Raw genomic sequence first — 17422 nt, forward strand, 5'->3', positions numbered from 1 at the left:
TTGTTCTGTTAAGGCCATTAACTGATAGTAAGACCCACCACATTATTGCTTTCTCAAAGACTACTGGTTTCAATGTTAATCTCATCCAAAAAAATGCTTTCACAGAAACTTCTAGAATAATATTTGACCCAATAGCTGGGCACCATGCTCAGCCAAATTGGCATATAAAATTAACCATCACACTGCTGTTAGTGCTGGATATGTCATGTTCCTCAGGTGTTTGAGGGCCAGAAAAGGCATTGAAAACCAATGCCAATGCCTAGTTTTGAAATGTGGAAAATCACAAAGACAGAAAAAGCATCAATTTCTTTGCATTTGTCAAAGAAAAGACTGCTGCCTATATTTTCATACGTACAGCCATACCTGTAACACTATTTAAAGCTTCAGTCCTATTTATATAGAGGAACATAATTTTACAAGACTGTTTTTTACAATTATGTGCTTTTCATGTGGACTCAGGGTGTATAATGAGAAAGAAGAACAGATGTAAGAAACAAAAGGAGAGATGTGAGAAAGATATGCTGGGAAGAATATGGAATTTGAGGACAAGAAGAGAAAATAAGATGTGAAAGAGCTGCATTTGTCCTCAGCTGACCCAGGAAGCTCCCCAGCATGTTCTTGTTTCATCATCTCCAGTTATCTCGAAAAAGATCTTGGAGAGTTAGAGGAGATAGGAAAGAAGGGGGAGAATTGTGGGAAATAAGAATATATCAAAAGGGAGAAATGATAGAGGTGGGGAATGGTGACGATAAAAAAAAATATTATATCCTTAACTATAATAGTTTTTGTTTCCTTTTATATATAATCTTTTTTCTTATTTTTAACTTTGCATTGTAAATGGGTGTGAAATAAATGGAACTGGCTGAATTAAAAGATAATTTTGCATTCACAATTAGTGGTTTTCATTTTATAATACATTCAGTATTTTTACTGCTTCTTTCACCATGTATGTCTATTCAGTACTATTTACAGGCAGCTATGATGCAGTGATTAGCACCACATCATTTTAAAAAATAATAAACTTTTTATTGAAGTGTAACATGGTTACAGAATATGCCCACATAAGGAGGATACAAATCAATGAACTATATAGTGAGCACACCCATGTAATCACCAGCCAGGTCAAGACATCAGCACCTCCAGAAGGTCCCTTCATGCTTCCTCCCAGTCACTTGTCTTTCTTCTTCCCAAAGGTAACCACCATCGTAACTTTTAATACAGTCATTAGTTCTGCTTATTGTGACATTTGTGTAGATGGAATCATATAGCCTGCATATCTGCCCTGCGTACTTCATATAGTTTTTGAGAGGATCAAATTTGTTCATGAATATAGTGAAATCAGTGTTAAAAATCTTTTATAGTGTAATCATTGTACAGGATCATATGGAGTTGTTACCAAATAAGAGATTTCCATTCTCTGTCATGGAGGAGTGGTTCAGAGCCGTAAACATAAGAGTCTGTGTTTATGTTTTTAAAGATTTATTGATTTATTTTATATTTTGGCTGTGGTGGATTTCCATTGCTGATGCAGGCTTTCTCTGATTGCAGCAAATGGGGGCGCCTCTCTAGTTGAGTTGAGTGGACTTCTCATTGCAGTGACTTCTTTTGTTGCAGAGCATAAGCTCTGAGGCACCTGGGCTCAGTAGTTACAGCGTATGGGCTCTAGAGCTCGGACTCAGTAGTTTTGAGTGCATGGGCTTAATTGCTCCACAGTATGTGGCATCTTCCCAAACTAGGAATCAAACTGGTGTCCCATGCATTATAAGGTGGATTCTTAACCATTGGACCATCAGGGAAACCCAGAGATAATAGTTTCAATACTCTATCTGATGGAAGAAAACACTACCACCCACACTTGATGGAGCCAAGCCTTAAAAACCGTGTTACAAGTGTCATAGACCTAAGAAAGGACAAGTTTATCTTCGTCAATTGGTGAACTTTGGTTATAGAGCTCTGTTTTGAAATACAGCTAAAAGATGGCTCTAGGCTTTTTAAAGCCACCCTGGATCTCATCCTTAAGTTAGTTGGCCTTGGTTATCCATAGTCACTAATCTGCCTTTCTTTCTTTGGGTCTCATCCCCAAGATCTTGGTCACATTCAGAATAAATTATCTACATCGCATTAGCATACCTTTCAATCAAGCTAAATGTGAATCCGCTCCTTAGCTCTGGAAATTCAGAAGTTTGTTTTTTTAAGCTGCCTCTCCAGTGACCTGTTACCTGAACACCTGGGTTGAGTCCCAGGTTTCTTAATGCCTTATTTCACAGGAGATAGACTTTCAGATGAAAGGTGTCTTCCTAGACAGAAGAGGTCTCCTGGTTCTTCTTAAAACAATTTTGCAAACCTATTAAGAAATAAAAACATCTTACTTTTTTGCTGTGCTCACACTAGATAAGAATCCATAAAATGTGCCATTAGTCTCTAAGTCATTTTTCTTACTAAGATGACTGGTCTCAGAGTTCAGTCCCCACTGGCAGAATTAGCTTTCTGTGCCAGGGAATGTTATAGCAATTCACTCAGTTTCTTGAGCTCCTTCCAGCTCTTTCTAAAATCTCATAGGAATCTTTCATTGTAAATTATTTTAAAAGATCAATCAGGTGACTCAATTCTTTTTTAAAGAAAAAAATTGGAAACTGCTAAAAGGAATAGTTATCCAACTACTTTTTCATATTCCGAGACTAGATGATGATTAATTATACTTGTTACTTTTTCACTTAAAGGCACACTGTCTTTCTGGAGCAAAAATTATACAGAACTAGTGTGACGAAAGTGAATCCCCATAAAATTGAAAATTAGACATTTCATGATTTTTGACCATGAACAAAAACTGTATACTCATGCCAGATTTCATCTTTCTGGATGATCTCAAAATGCCTTGAAAAGACCTACAGAGTAAGAATACTTAAGGGCTGTTATATGGAAATAAATTAGTAATTTCAATTTATGATTTTTGAAATAATTATAGTTGTACATTTTATGGAATTAAAAGCATAGGTCAAAATCTGAGAAGGAGGAGTTAATCCTAATTAGGTGAATTTTAAGGCATTATATCTTCAATGCATTTGAAGAATGTTTTGTCCTACACTAATAAATGTTCTGCTTTTAATAATTTTAGTTTTTTTGACAGCAAGAAGAAGGTATTAGGCAGCCAATAAGGCACAGCTGTCAAAAGATACATTCAAGATTGTTTTTAAGTGCATTGTTTACATTAGAATCCACAATACACATATATTAAGGTCATCTAAATCTAACCATCTTGTGCTGATCCTGGAAAGCGAAGTCAAATGAGCCTTAGGAAGCATCACTGCAAACAAAGCTAGTGGAGGTGATGGAATTCCAGTTGAGCTATTTCAAATCCTAAAAGATGAAGCTGTGAAAGTGCTGCACTCAATATGCTAGCAAATTTGGAAAACTCAGCAGTGGCCACAGGACTGGGAAGGGTCAGTTTTCATTCCAGTCCCAAAGAAAGGCAATGCCAAAGAATGTTCAAACTGCCACACAATTGCACTCATCTTACATGCTAGCAAAGTAATGCTCAAAATTCTCCAAGCTAGGCTTCAACGGTACATGAACCGAGAATTTCCAGATTTCAAGCTGGATTTAGGAAAGGCAGAGGACCAGAAATCAGATTGCCAACATCTGGATCATAGAAAAAGCTAGAGAGTTCCAGAAAAACATCTGCTTTATTGACTTATGCCAAAGCCTGTGTGGATCATAACAAACTGTGGAAAATTCTTCAAGAGATGGGAATACCAGACCACCTGACCTGCCTCCTGAGAAATCTGAATGCAGGTCAAGAAGCAACAGTTAGAACCAGACATGGAACAATGGACTGGTTCCAAATTGGGAAAGGAGTATGTCGAGGCTGTATATTGTCACCCTGCTAATTTAACTTATATGCAGAGTACGTCATGCAAAATGCGAGACTGGACGAAGCACAAGCTGGAATCAAGATTCCTGGGGAAAATATAAAACCTCAGATATGCAGATGACACCAACCTTATGGCAGAAAGCAAAGGACTAAAGAGCCTCTTCATGAAAGTGAAAGAGGAAAGTGAAAAAGTTGGCTGAAAACTCAACATTAAGAGAACTAAGATCATGGCATCTGGTCCCACCACTTTTCATGGCAAATAGATGGGAAACAGTGACAGCCTTTATATTTGGGGGCTCCAAAATCACTGCAGGTGGTGACTGCAGCCATGAAATTAAAAGACGCTTGCCCCTTGGAAGAAAAGCAACCTAGACAGCATATTGAAAAGCAGAGACATTGCTTTGCCAACAAAGGTCCGTCTAGTCAAGGCTGTGGTTTTTCCAGTAGTCATGTATGGATGTAAGAGTTGAACTATAAAGAAAGCTAAGTGCTGAAGAATTGCTGCTTTTGAAGCAATTGGAGAAGACTCTTGAGCGTCCTTTGGACAGCAAGTAGATCCAACCAGTCCATCCTAAAGGAAATCAGTCCTGAATATCCATTTGAAGGACTGATGCTGAAACTCCAGTACTTTGGTCACCTGATACAAGGAACTGACTCATTGAAACAGACCCTAATGCTGGGAGAGATTGGAGGCAGGAGGAGAAGGGGATAACAGAGTATGAGATGGTTAGATGGCATCACCGACTCGATGAACATGAGTTTGAGCAAGCTCCAGGAGTTGGTGATGGACAGGGAGGCCTGACATGCTGCAGTCCATGGGATCGGACACTACTGAGTGACTGAACTGCCTAATTGAAATCTAACCAGCTTGAGGTAGGAATGGTATCATGGTATCAAGTAATCTTGGTAAAGATTAATGGAAATATCTTTCTTATGAGCCTACTATGTTCAGAATGTTGAGAAACTAAATATTTAAGAAAATTAAAACAGCATAATTGTAATATAATGCTCCTTTTACTTGACGGTACATGTTAAAATGTTGGGAAGCTTTTTACCTCTTTCTCCTTGAAATGTCACAAAAGATGTAACTGAGGCATAGACCAAGGGCGAAGGAGAATATTCATCCAGCTCTTTTCTCACTTTTGAGAATGTTGGAAACTCAGAGTTTTGACTGGTGGTTATTTCTCATCTTCTTTTTATATACATTGAGTATTCTGTCTCCAGGATAGATAAGGCTTAGAGCCTGGCCATGGATTTAACACTTAGAGGGATATTTGAACCCAGTTTTCAATATTTTTTACTGACTCTCACTTCATTTTGCTTTGCCAGGAGTCTTCCTCCCCACTTCTAATATCACACTTCCCCCTTACCTAACCTAGCCTAAGACTTTTTTCCCCTCATTTTCTCTTATTTCATAGACTGACGCCTGTTGTACCTTGTACGCTCACTCCAGTGCACCATCAAAAATGCCTCCATTCAAGCCACTGATGCCCACCAGTTTGGGTTCCTCCCCTCCTTGAAGAGCACACCTGTACTCTAAGTTGGCCCTTAGGGTGGACATCTCTTCTTTCTGGTGCTTTCCCTTCCTCTCCTGATAAAGGAATTCCCTTGGGTTTTCTTCTCAAGACTCCTACGCCCTGCTCTGCTTAACTTACTAAAGGTGAATTTAACCGATTGCCTTAAACAAGGGTTTCTCATAAACTTTTCAGATTCTTTATTCACAGTTACCTTAGCCTTCCAGAAAACTGACTATAGTCACTCTTTTCTGAAAGATGCTTCTGTCATCTTGCTGAGTACATGATTTCCTTGTGGAGAAAAGGCAGATCTGATTCTTTAGTTAAACCAGAAGATCATAATTATAAACTGCCTAAATCAATCAGCAGGATTATGTAACTGGCAGTGGGCAGTTGTTTTCCACTAACTTCAGAATAAAGACTGAGCCTATTTTTATGCTCAAATTTCGTGAGTTGTAAATGTCATTTATATACCTCTAGAAAATGGTATTCTCAGCCCAGTAGACTGGGCTACTTAGTCATGCAGATGCAGGCATCCCCTTTGCAGAGTGGTCATTGTATCTTTTGAATGATTTCACTTGCTACTCCTTTGGAGTGAGGAGTTAGCCCAATGGACTGTTCATGTTTTATGGAAAACTTTCCCTGAATAAACATACCTGCTCTGGATATTCCTTTCTCTCCAAGGTGTCTGTATATAATTTACTTACTGCAGAATTTTGATTTTTGTTGTTCCAGAATCTTGCACTGTGAGGCTCTAATATTAGGTTTTTCATTTTAATTGATTTAAGCTTGTTATATTCTCTTGATGAATTACCCATTTTGTCATTATTAAGTGACCTTCTTTATCCCTGGTAATGTTCTCACTCTGAAATCTACTTTATCTGATATTAATATAACCAATATTGCTTTCTTTTGATTAGTGTTAGCATAGTGTATCCTTTTCTATTTGTCCTGTCAGTTCTTTGTTCCTTTTCCTCTTTTTTTTTTTGTTTCATATTTTCAATGTCTCTACATAACCTTTTGAACATATGAAACATATTGCCAAGTCAGTTTTAATACATTGATTTTTTTTTTCTCTTCCTTATGGATTGAATTCCCCTACTTTGCATGCTGGTAATTTGAATGCCAGACATTATGAATTTTAAGTTTTTGACTGCAGGATATTTGACTTACAAATAGTTCTTGAGTTTCATTCTGAAACATGACTAGGTTACTTGGAAACAATTTGATCCTTTGGGGTCTTGCTTTTTAAGATTTGTTAGGTGGGACTAGAGCTGTGTTCAGTTTAGGGCTCATCTTTTCTCCACTACTGAGGCAAGAGAGACCCTTCTAAGTTCCCTACCCACTGCGCAGAAGAAATAATACTTTTGAACTGTGGTATTGGAAAAGACTCTAAAGAGTCCCTTGGACAGCACAGAGATCCAACCAGTCTGTCCTAAAGGAAGTCAGTCCTGAATATGCATTGGAAGGACTTATGCTGAAGCTGAAACTCCAATACTTTGGCCACCTGATGTGAAGAACTGACTCATTTGAAAAGACCCTGATGCAGGGAAAGATTGAAGGCGGGAAGAGAAGGGGACGACAGAGGATGAGATAGTTGGTTGGCATCATCGACTCAACGGACATGAGTTTGCGTAAACTCCAGGAGTTGGTGATGGACAGGGAGGCCTGGCATGCTGCAGTCCATGGGGTCCTAAAGCGTCAGACATGACTGAGCGACTGAACTGAACCCAGTTCCCTGTGAATTATGAGGTTTTCCAGGCAGGTCAGTGGGAGAACGTTCTATGCCCAGCCCTGCACGAGCCTGTGCACTGTTATTTCTAATCTTTTCAGTGGTTCTTTCCCAAGGTAGTTTCATCATTCGCATGTGCTGATCTGTACTCTGCTGAATGTTAGAGGCAGCCCTCTGCAGTTCTCCAGAGTGTGCTCTCTGTGTAACTCTTCCCTCTCTGATGCTCTGTCCTATAAACACTGACTGCCCTTGTCTTTCTGGGCTTCAGCTGCGTCTCCTTGGTTCAGAAAGTTCCCCAGGCTCTACCTGGGTTGTTCCCTGTGCTGCAGCCTGGGTTCTCTTCTCCAGACAGTAACCTGGGCAGTCATGGCGCTCACTCTGTTTCTCACCCCTTAGGGATCACTGTTCTCTTTTGCCTGATGATCAGTGTCTTCAAAACCTCTTCCTTATATTTTGCCCTTTTTGGCATGCAATCACGGGTAAATCCTGACCCGATTCCTCCATGTTGGCCAGAAATGGAAGACTCCAGGATCACATACTATAGATGCGTGATTTCCTCAACTGGAGTATAAGCTCCTCCAAGAAAAGAACCTCTTATTTTCCATATGCTGTCTTTCTGGCTCATTATCTAGACTATACAAGCTCACTAAGCATTTGTTGAATAAAGAGGCATTTATTGGGACTTTTCTGGTGATCCAGTGGTTGGAAATCTGCCTGCCAGTGCAGGGGACGTGAGTTTGATCCCTGGTCCAGGAAGATCCCTCACGCTGCCGAGCAGCTAAGTCTGTGCAGCACAACTACTGACCCCGCACGCCCTAGAGCCTGCACGCTGCAACAGGAGGAGCTGCCACATGAGAAGTCTGTGCACTGGGCCCAGTACAGCCGGAAATTAAATAAATAAATTTTTTTAAATGACCAAAAAACGAGGCATATATTGGTGATCATATTATAATATTGAGCAGGTGTCATGGGTGCTACTGGATCAAAACAAAAATTCCTCTCCAGAGTCTGCCCCCTGGTCCTTTGGTTTGTTTGATTTCAGGTTTGTACACTTCCTATCATAAAACTGTCCCTAAATCCCCTATGGACATTATAGTGGCCGAGTTCCCTTAAATCTTTTCTGGAACAGTGTAGCTTATAAACATACATGTAGTAAAATTAGCTAGAGTCTTTCTCTATTTAAATGAAATAACTAAGAGACGACTCTGTTTCTGTTTATTGTACTTTTTATACTGAGCAAGGATAGGACCATGACAAAGACAATACTTAACATTCTGGTAGTTGTAACTTAATATCAGAGCAGAAGAGATGAGGGCTTTTGAAGAAAGGTCCTGGCAATAAAATTGTTAATATGGTTCGTAATATTTTACTGATTTTTTGGAACAATAACAAGGGTCTTGGCAAAATATTCCTTTTTTTTTCTTTTCTCCTCTTGGCACAAACACAGTCTGGATAAATGCCTATATTTCAACTACTATTATATAAATTTTATCTTGGTTTCTTCTATTTCCTTAACTGCCATTTTATAGTTGCAGAAACATTACTGAGCTATTTTAACATTCTTAGCAACCAAGAGTCATAACCCTGCTTTTGTTTTATTGTATTTGGGAGTGGCCAAAGATTTTTTATGATCTTATCATTCCTTATTTTCACATTTTGCTACAGTGTAAAGAACTCTAATTTCAGTTTTTAAAAAAATCCGCTTTAGACATTGCTTTGTTAAATAAGGAAATTAAAGTCATTAGATAGAATGCTGTGTACTGAAGAATAGAAGTGAATAGCCATTTTTTTAGACATTGTACTATTTCAAATAAATACAAATATTAAAAGTTAGAAGTCAGGGCTTTCTGACTATGTTTCAAGGAGAGAAAAAGTAAAATTAGTACAGGTTACTCATCCTAATCTTTTAAGAGCTGTAATCATATGGATTACCACTTAATCAACATGAGTAGGTAAAAATGAGAACCATATAGGGAGCATTTTCAAAAATATCCATGATTAAAGAATCATGGATATAGACACTTGGGACTTAATGATTTTCGGTACTCCAGGACTGTCCATCTCTCTCACATACACATGCAAGAAATTCCAGAGAAAATAAGAATAAAGGATTAACATGGGTCTATTGTGTTTACTATATACCAGTTGCTTTATATGTGTTAAATCATTTTATCAGACTGAGATTGAGAATCCATGATTTGAAAAAACACATCAGAAGGAAGATGATCATAATAAAAATAGTACACTAATGAAGTTTGTTAGATGGTTTTGGATAAAAGTAGTATCAAATTATGCATTTTCCTACCCACTGCAAACACACACACACACACACACACACCCTCTACACCCCTACATAATAAGTGTACATCGAATAAAAGCTGAGCATTTCACTCATCCTGTAAGATGTTGAGGGCACATATCACATTAATTATTATAATGGAGATCTATTTATCAGCATCTCTTAGCAATTAAGATTTGTAACTTAAATCTCATTTATATGAGACTAAATTAACACCCATGTTTACAAAGGCATTTTCTATTAATATGGAATTGATCAAGCAGTTTGTTAACTGTGTACTTCTCAGAAAACAGCTGATTTTGACACACACACTGTCTGGCGGAATGTGTCTCAGAAAATTACCTTTTTTAAAAATCTTTATAATTTACTCAAAAAAGACCAAAAAAAAAAAAAGAGCCCTTATTTAATACATCAGCCCCTTCAGTTCAGTTCAGTCGCTCAGTCATGTCCAACTCTTTGCAACCCCATAAACCGCAGCACACAGGGCCTCCCTGTCCATCACCAACTCCCAGAGTCCATTGAAACCCATGTCCATTGAGACGGTGATGCCATCCAACCATCTCATCCTCTGTCGTCCCCTTCTCCTCATGCCCTCAATCTTTCCCAGCATCAGGGTCTTTTCAAATGAGTCAGTTCTTCGCATCAGGTGGCCAAAGTATTGGAGTTCACCCAGGACTGATCTCCTTTAGGATGGACTGGTTGGATCTCCTTGCAGTCCCTTAGTGTTTTTTCAAAAAACATCTTTATTAAGATGCAACCCATATAATAAAATTTACCCATGTAAACTGTACAACTCAATGGTTTTTAGTACATTCACAGAGTTGTGCCACAATCAGCACAGTCTTAAGTTTAGAACGTTTTTATTATCCCTGAAAGATACCTTAAACCATGAGCAGCCAATCTGTACTCCTCACTGAAACGCTCCAGCCCTAGGAGACCACTCATCAACTTTTTCTCTAAATTTGCCTGTTCTGAACGTTTCAAATAAATGCAATCATACAATATGTGTTTCCGACTGATTTCCTTCACTTAGCCTGATGTTTGGGTTGGGAATTTCATCTGTGTTTTAGTGGTATCAGTGATTCATTCCTTTTTATATGGATCAATAATATTTCATTGTATGGAAACACACACTTTGTTTATCTGTTCATCACTTGATGAACGTTTGAATTGTTTCAACTTTTTAGCTATTAGGAATGATGCTGCTGTGAACATTTGTGATTCCCAGGTGGCTCAGTGGTAAAGAATACCCCTGCCAATTCTGTGGGCTCCATCTCTGGGGTGGGAAGATCCCCTGGAGGAGGAAATGACAATCCACTCCAGTATTCTTGCTGAGAAAACCATGTGGTCACAGAGTCGGACACATCTGAGCGACTGAGCACACAACCTGCTTTCTGTTCTCCTGTGTACAAATTGCTGTTTTTACCTACTAGTGAAATCGCTGGGTCATATGGCGACTGTTTTTTAGCAATGTGAAGAACTGCCAAATTGTTTTCTAAAGTGGCTGTGCCATTTTACATTCCCACCACCAGTTCAGTTCAGTTCAGTCGCTCAGTTGTGTCCGACTCTCCGTGACCCCATGAATCACAGCACGCCAGGCCTCCCTGTCCATCACCAACTCCCGGAGTTCACTCAAACTCATGTCCACAGAGTCGGTGATGCCATCCAGCCATCTCATTCTCTGTCGTCCCCTTCTCCTCCCGCCCCCAACCTTTCCCAGCATCAGAGTCTTTTCCAGTGAGCCAGTATTAGGGTTCTAATTTCTCTGCATCCTGGTCAACTCTTGTCTTTTTGATTATAGCCGTCTTTGTAGCTGTGAAGTGATAACACTCATTGTGGTTTTGATTTGCATTATCCTAACGACTGAACTGAACTGAACTGAACTGAATGACTAATGGTATTGAGCATTTTTTCATGTGCTCATAGACATCTGATATCTTCTTTAGATAAATGTTTCTTCAAATCCTTTGCCTATTTTTAAATCGATGTCTTTTTATTGCTGATTTCTGTCAGTCAATATATATTTGATTTATTATTGATAAATATTCTTTGTATTGGAGAAGGAAATGGCAACCCACTCCAGTGTTCTTGCCTGGAGAATCCCAGGGATGGGGTAGCCTGGTGGGCTTCTGTCTATGGGGTCACACAGAGTCGGACACTACTGAAGTGACTTAGCAGCAGCAGCATTCTTTGTATATTCTAGATTTTTTATCAAATATGTGATTTGAAATTGGTTTCTCTCATTCCAGAGCTTGTCTTTTCGCATTCTTGGTGGTGTCAATTACCCTGCAAAAGTTTTAGATTTTTATATAGTCCAATTTATTTTTTCTTCTGTTGCTTGTAGTTTTGTGTTATATCTAAAAAATCATCGCCTCATTCAAGGTCATGGAGATTTACTCTTATGTTTGTTTGTTTTTAGTGTTTTAGCTCTGATATTTAGATCTTGAATTATTATTTTTGTAAGGTATAAGATATAAGGGTCCAACTTTGTTCTTTTGCTATTGTCCCAGCACCATTTGTTGAAAAGACAACTCTTGCTCAATTGAATTGTCTTGATATCCTTGTATTGATAGAAATTCAATTGACCATAAATATACTAATTTATTTCTGGGTTCTGAACCCTGTTTCATTGATGTAAATGTCTTTCCTTGTACATCAAAACGCTATTTAATTACAATAACTCTGTATTAAGTTTTTCAATTGGGAAGTGTGAATCCTTCAGCTTTGTTCTTCTTTTTCAAGATTATTTTGCTATTCTGGGTTCCTTGGATTTCCACATGAATTTTAGTGTCACCTTGTCACTTTCTGCAAATAGCTGAGATTTGTTCAAGGATTGTTTAAGTCTGTAAATCAATTTGGGGAGAACCCCTCAGGTTTTGTATTCATAATACTAAACTTAAGTTCTGCCTGTTTTATCCTTTTTTAGAAATATTTTCTTTTAGTTTTCTATAAGATTTTATACATATTCATTAAAGTATAATTCTTACAGTGTATTCATGTTAAACTAATCATGAAAAAATATGAAGTGATTATTTTTTGTATTGTTAAAAGCAAAAAACTGTATAAATACTGACTGCTACAGCAAAAATCTCTACATGCAGAGGAATTATGTAGAGGAGTATCAGAGGAGGCATCAAATTATTTCACAGCTGTATAAATTAAGCAAAATTCTGTCACAGAATTTCCCTAAATCCTTGGAAATTTTGTTTTGCTTTGTTGTTTTTTCTGATGAGATTCATTTTGTATTTGTAAGTATTAGCAAAGGTTTTTGGAGAAGGCAATGGCACCCCACTCCAGTACTATTTCCTGGAAAATCCCATGGATGGAGGAGCCTGGTAGGCTGCAATCCATGGGGTCACTAGGACACGACTGAGCGACTTCACTTTCACTTTTCGCTTTCATGCATTGGAGAAGGAAATGGCAGCCCACTCCAGTGTTCTTGCCTGGAGAATCCCAGGGACGGGGGAGCCTGGTTGGCTGCCGTCTATGGGGTCATACAGAGTTTGAAACAACTGAAGTGACACAGCAGCAGCAGCAAAGGTTTTGGGAGAAAAATTAGATATGAATAATGCCTTTATGGCCTGTAGGTAAGGATTACAAAAATTAACAGAGTTTTGTAACGCTTTAGATTCTATTGGTCCCTAGAATAAGATGTAGGCAGCTATTTGATAGTTTATGTAGTTCTGTTTACCAAGTGAATACCATAATCCAGTGGTTCTTGACATTGGCTGCTATGCGTTAGAATTCCTAGAGAGCTTTTGAAAATCCAGATGTCCCATACGGCACATCAGACCAATTAAATCAGAATCTCAGTGGGTGGGGTAGGGTGTTGGGACTTGGACATCAGAATTGATCAAAATTGTCCAGGTGAATCCACTGTGCAGCCAGCATTAGCCATGGTGATAGACATTTGAAAGTCCCGATAAGATTTTGCTCAGGAAAATATAGTTATCCTGAAATGGCAATTAAAGGCATACCACTTTGTTACATCAGCCACTGTGAAAAGTATTATGGAATTATCAGGATGTATGGTTTGGATTTGCCTTTGCCTGTGAACTAATGATAAAAGATTATCTAATAGTCACCAAAATTCCAAAATTTGATGCTAAAAAGATTAATTATGTTCTACCATATAGATAGGGATTTGAGTTGAAATGTCCACTGCTAAAGGGTTAAGTTTGATAAACCACAGTTTATTGGAAAAGTTACTGTGTTGAGAGTTTGGGGAACCTGTGTTCTTGTGCTCACTCTGCTGTGTAACTTTGAACCAGGGTATTTAGGTTATAGTTTATACAATGAGGTAACTGAGCTGGAGGCAATCACCAAATTATTTATTCAGTAAATTGAATTACATGTTGTGAGCAAGGCAAGAATGTGGGGATGGAACAGAACATTGAAAAGCTCGCAGAGGACAGACAAACATGCCAAATGTATAAGTGTAGCTATAGCGAAATGTTCAGGGAATTAAGGGAGCACAGTACTTCATCTAGTTCAGTATTGGGACAAATGTGATAGTTTAATGTTTAACAACCATTCACAAATCCTTTCTTCCTTGCTGGCAGAATCCATCTCTGAAATAGACTGAAAAGGCCAGATGTTGCTTTTCTAGCTACCCTTGCAGGGGGGCATGGCCCCAGTGCTGGTCAGAGGAGGAATCTGTCAGACAGTTTTCTTTAACAAAAGTTAGCAGTTGAGAAAGTTCCCTTCCTTCCTGTCATGGGAATGTGATAAGTAGTGAGTGTTACAAAGATCATCTTGAGTCTAATGGCCTGAGAACAAAGGCCTCCATGCTAGTTATAGTCAAAGAGAAAATATAACCTAAATTTTTTATGTCAACATTGAGCTACTGAACTAAACCTTCAGCCACCTCCCTGTGGAGTTATTAAATGATATAAAAATACTTACTGTTCGAACCCTTGGTGCTTTGAGAGTGATCTGTAGATCATTGGCCATCTGGGAGTCTGGTTAGAAATACAGATTCTTAGTGCTTGCGTCAGACCTACTACATGAGTCTGCACTTTAATAAGATCACTATTTAAAGCTTGAGAAGCACCATTTTAAACCACTTTGAATTGGGTATTCTGTTATATGCAGTTGAAAGCTTCCTTACTAATATAAGTGTATTATAGTTTGCTAAAACCAGTCCATTCTAAAGGAGATCAATCCTGGGTGTTCATTGGAAGGACTGATGCTAAAGCTGAAACTCCAATACTTTGGCCACCTCATGCGACAAGTTGACTCACTGGAAAAGAGTCTGATGCTAGGAAGGATTGGGGGTGGGAGGAGACGGGGACAACAGAGAATGAGATGGCTGGATGGCATCACCGACTTGATGGACATGAGTTTGAGTGAACTCCAGGAGTTGGTGATGGACAGGGAGGCCTGGCGTGCTGGGATTCATGGGGTCGCAAAGAGTCGGACACGACTGAGCGACTTAACTGAACTAAAAAAGATTTCTAATTCAGGTGTAGGAAGTTGCAAGAAACTTCTTATTCTCACCAAAACAACCAATATAAACTACATAATCACAGTTTAAAAAAAAAAAATACCAGAGAGCTTGAAGACACAAATCTTAGTGACTCCAGAAAGTGGTAAGTCTTCCGTAAGAGAAGTGACCCTCTGCCTTCTTTCCTGACTGAAATATAGGGAAAAAGCAGAAACCACCAAAGAGATGAATAAGGAGAAGTCAGCCTAACTTTTAAACTTTTAATGGCTGTGTGTGGGCTAACATGATAGAGTATAAACCAGTTAAGTTATAGTATATGTAACTAAATAGTTTATAAAGTTCTGTCCACTAGAACTTTCTGCCATGATGGAAGTGTTCAGTGTCTGTGCTAACCAGTGCTGTAGCTACTGGCCACATGTAGCTAGTGTGACTGAGAAGCTGAATTTTTAATTTTAATTAATTTAAACCTAGTCACATATGGCCAGTGGCTACCATATTGGACAGTGCGTTGCATGAGACAGAGTGAGACTGCACTGCCCTTTAGGTCTTCATTTAGTGTTAGGGATCCTACTCTAAGAACCAAGGCAGTGAAGCAAAGCTGAGAGAAAATTCCTGAGGCATGGTTTTAGCTCAGGAGATTGAGAGAAAGAGAGAGAACTGAGAGAAATCGCTTTCAGTCCACCTCCACGTTCACAAGGTGTAGCACAGACAACACGAGAGTAGGGCTGAAAGAAGCAGGCATCTCAGAGCTCTCAAAATCTCACCAGAGCTCTAATCCCAGGCCTTGCTGAAGATTAAGTCCTGATCTTTCCTCAAGTGAGGAAATGAATCAAACTAAAGTTGCAACAAAAAACCCAAGTTCAGCTCAACTGTAAAGCATATAGCTTCAGTCTTGACCTGAGGGGCATGCCCCTTTCTGGGAGCAAATATCATTTCCTTTAGTCTCTGCTATACTTTTCTACAAAAATACCCAATACAAAATCAAAGATCTTAAGACACGTGTGGCCCATAATCAAGAAGACAGTCAATAGAAGACCCAGAGGTGATCCAAATATTGGTGTTATGAGTCAGAAACTTTGCGACAGAAATACCAGATCTGGTGGACAAGGTGCGCCGCATGTATGAACAGATGAGAAATTTCAGCAGAAACATGGAAACTGTTCTGTTTTTTAAAAAAATAAGAAACAGAAATACTAAAAAATAAGAAACATAATGTCAGAAATTAAGATATTTTAGATGGGCTTAGCTGAAACTACCTGACAAGCTTCAGCCAGATTCCTGGGAGCAGTGTGCATGGTGGGCGGTTTCCTTGTGAGTTACACTGATTCCTGTTTACCTTGAACAAGAATTATACAGCACTCACTGCCCTGATTATTAAGCCCACAAACATTTCTTTTGATAGAACACTGAATACATTTACCAGGCCACATGGCCTCATATTTTCCTGGTAATTTTCTGATAGAAAAGAAAGTAATTGAACTTCTGTGAAGACACACCTGTGAAGGCCTTCCTAGATTCAGTTCAATTCAGTTCAGTCGCTCAGTCGTGTCCGACTCTCCACGACCCCATGATCCACAGCACGCCAGGCCTCCCTGTCCATCACCAACTCCCGGAGTTCACTCAAACTCATGTCCACAGAGTCAGTGATGCCATCCAGCCATCTCATTGTCGGTCGTCCCCTTCTCCTCCCTTCCTAGATTACTTAGTTACAATTTTTACCTCTCTCTGGAAGTAAAGAAGAGGCAGTCTTGGTAACTTGGTCCCACTGTGTGTGAGTATATCTTGTTTGGTCAGCTTGTGCTGCAGTTACATCATTATCATTTTCCATTCCCTTCACATTTTCAGCTTTTCATTGAACATACGGTAATAAAATATCAAATTTTCACATACCAAGAACTATGGGTTTCTAGAAGAACTGTTTTCTTAAGTAACCTTGTTACTGTCCATCAAGGCTTAGAAGAACAGTGCCAGAAGGTTTCAGATGACCACTAAGTATATACAGAAATCTCTTTTCAATTAGAACTTAAATTTTTGGAAGTTTTTAAAAATGTATTTATTTTATTTTTGGCTGCATTGGATCTTCGTTACTGTGCAAGGGCTTTCCCTAGTTGGGCAAGTGGGGCTACTCTTCCTTGTGGTGCACAGGCTTCTCGTTGCGGTGGCTTCTCTTGTTGCAGAGCCCAGGCTCTAGGGCTCAAGGGCTTCAGTAGTTGTGGTGTATAGGCTTAGCTGCTCTCTGCCACGTGGCATCTTCCCCAACACTGAACACGTGTTCTCTGCATTTCCAGGCAGATTCTTAACCACTGCAGCACCAGGGAAGTCCAAATTTCTGGAAGTTGAATTGCCTCTGCCATCCCCCAAGGGACTGTAGCAGTTCTTGGCTTAAGAATAAGAAAGTGAATTATTTTATTTCCTTAATCTGTTTATAGATTTTTTATGATTTAGTTTTTTTTATATTTGTAGAATAGCTCATTATTACTCCAAAAAGAGCCTATTTTACTTTCACAAATAGGAAGATTTCTCAGTTCTCTTTTTTTTTTTTGGTTCTGACTCTTATGGC

The 17422-nt window shown here is 38.9% G+C and overlaps 1 protein-coding gene across 5 annotated transcripts in view; it reads left to right on the forward strand.

The window, feature by feature from the left end:
* Nucleotides 1–17422, forward strand: part of TMOD3 (tropomodulin 3) — a 96556-nt gene that overhangs the window by 53139 nt on the left and 25995 nt on the right. The window lies entirely within an intron of this gene.

The sequence above is a fragment of the Moschus berezovskii genome, chromosome 9 (assembly GCF_049115385.1).
Source record: "Moschus berezovskii isolate FMDL1 chromosome 9, NW_MosBer_1.0, whole genome shotgun sequence".
Classification (NCBI taxonomy): domain Eukaryota; kingdom Metazoa; phylum Chordata; class Mammalia; order Artiodactyla; family Moschidae; genus Moschus; species Moschus berezovskii.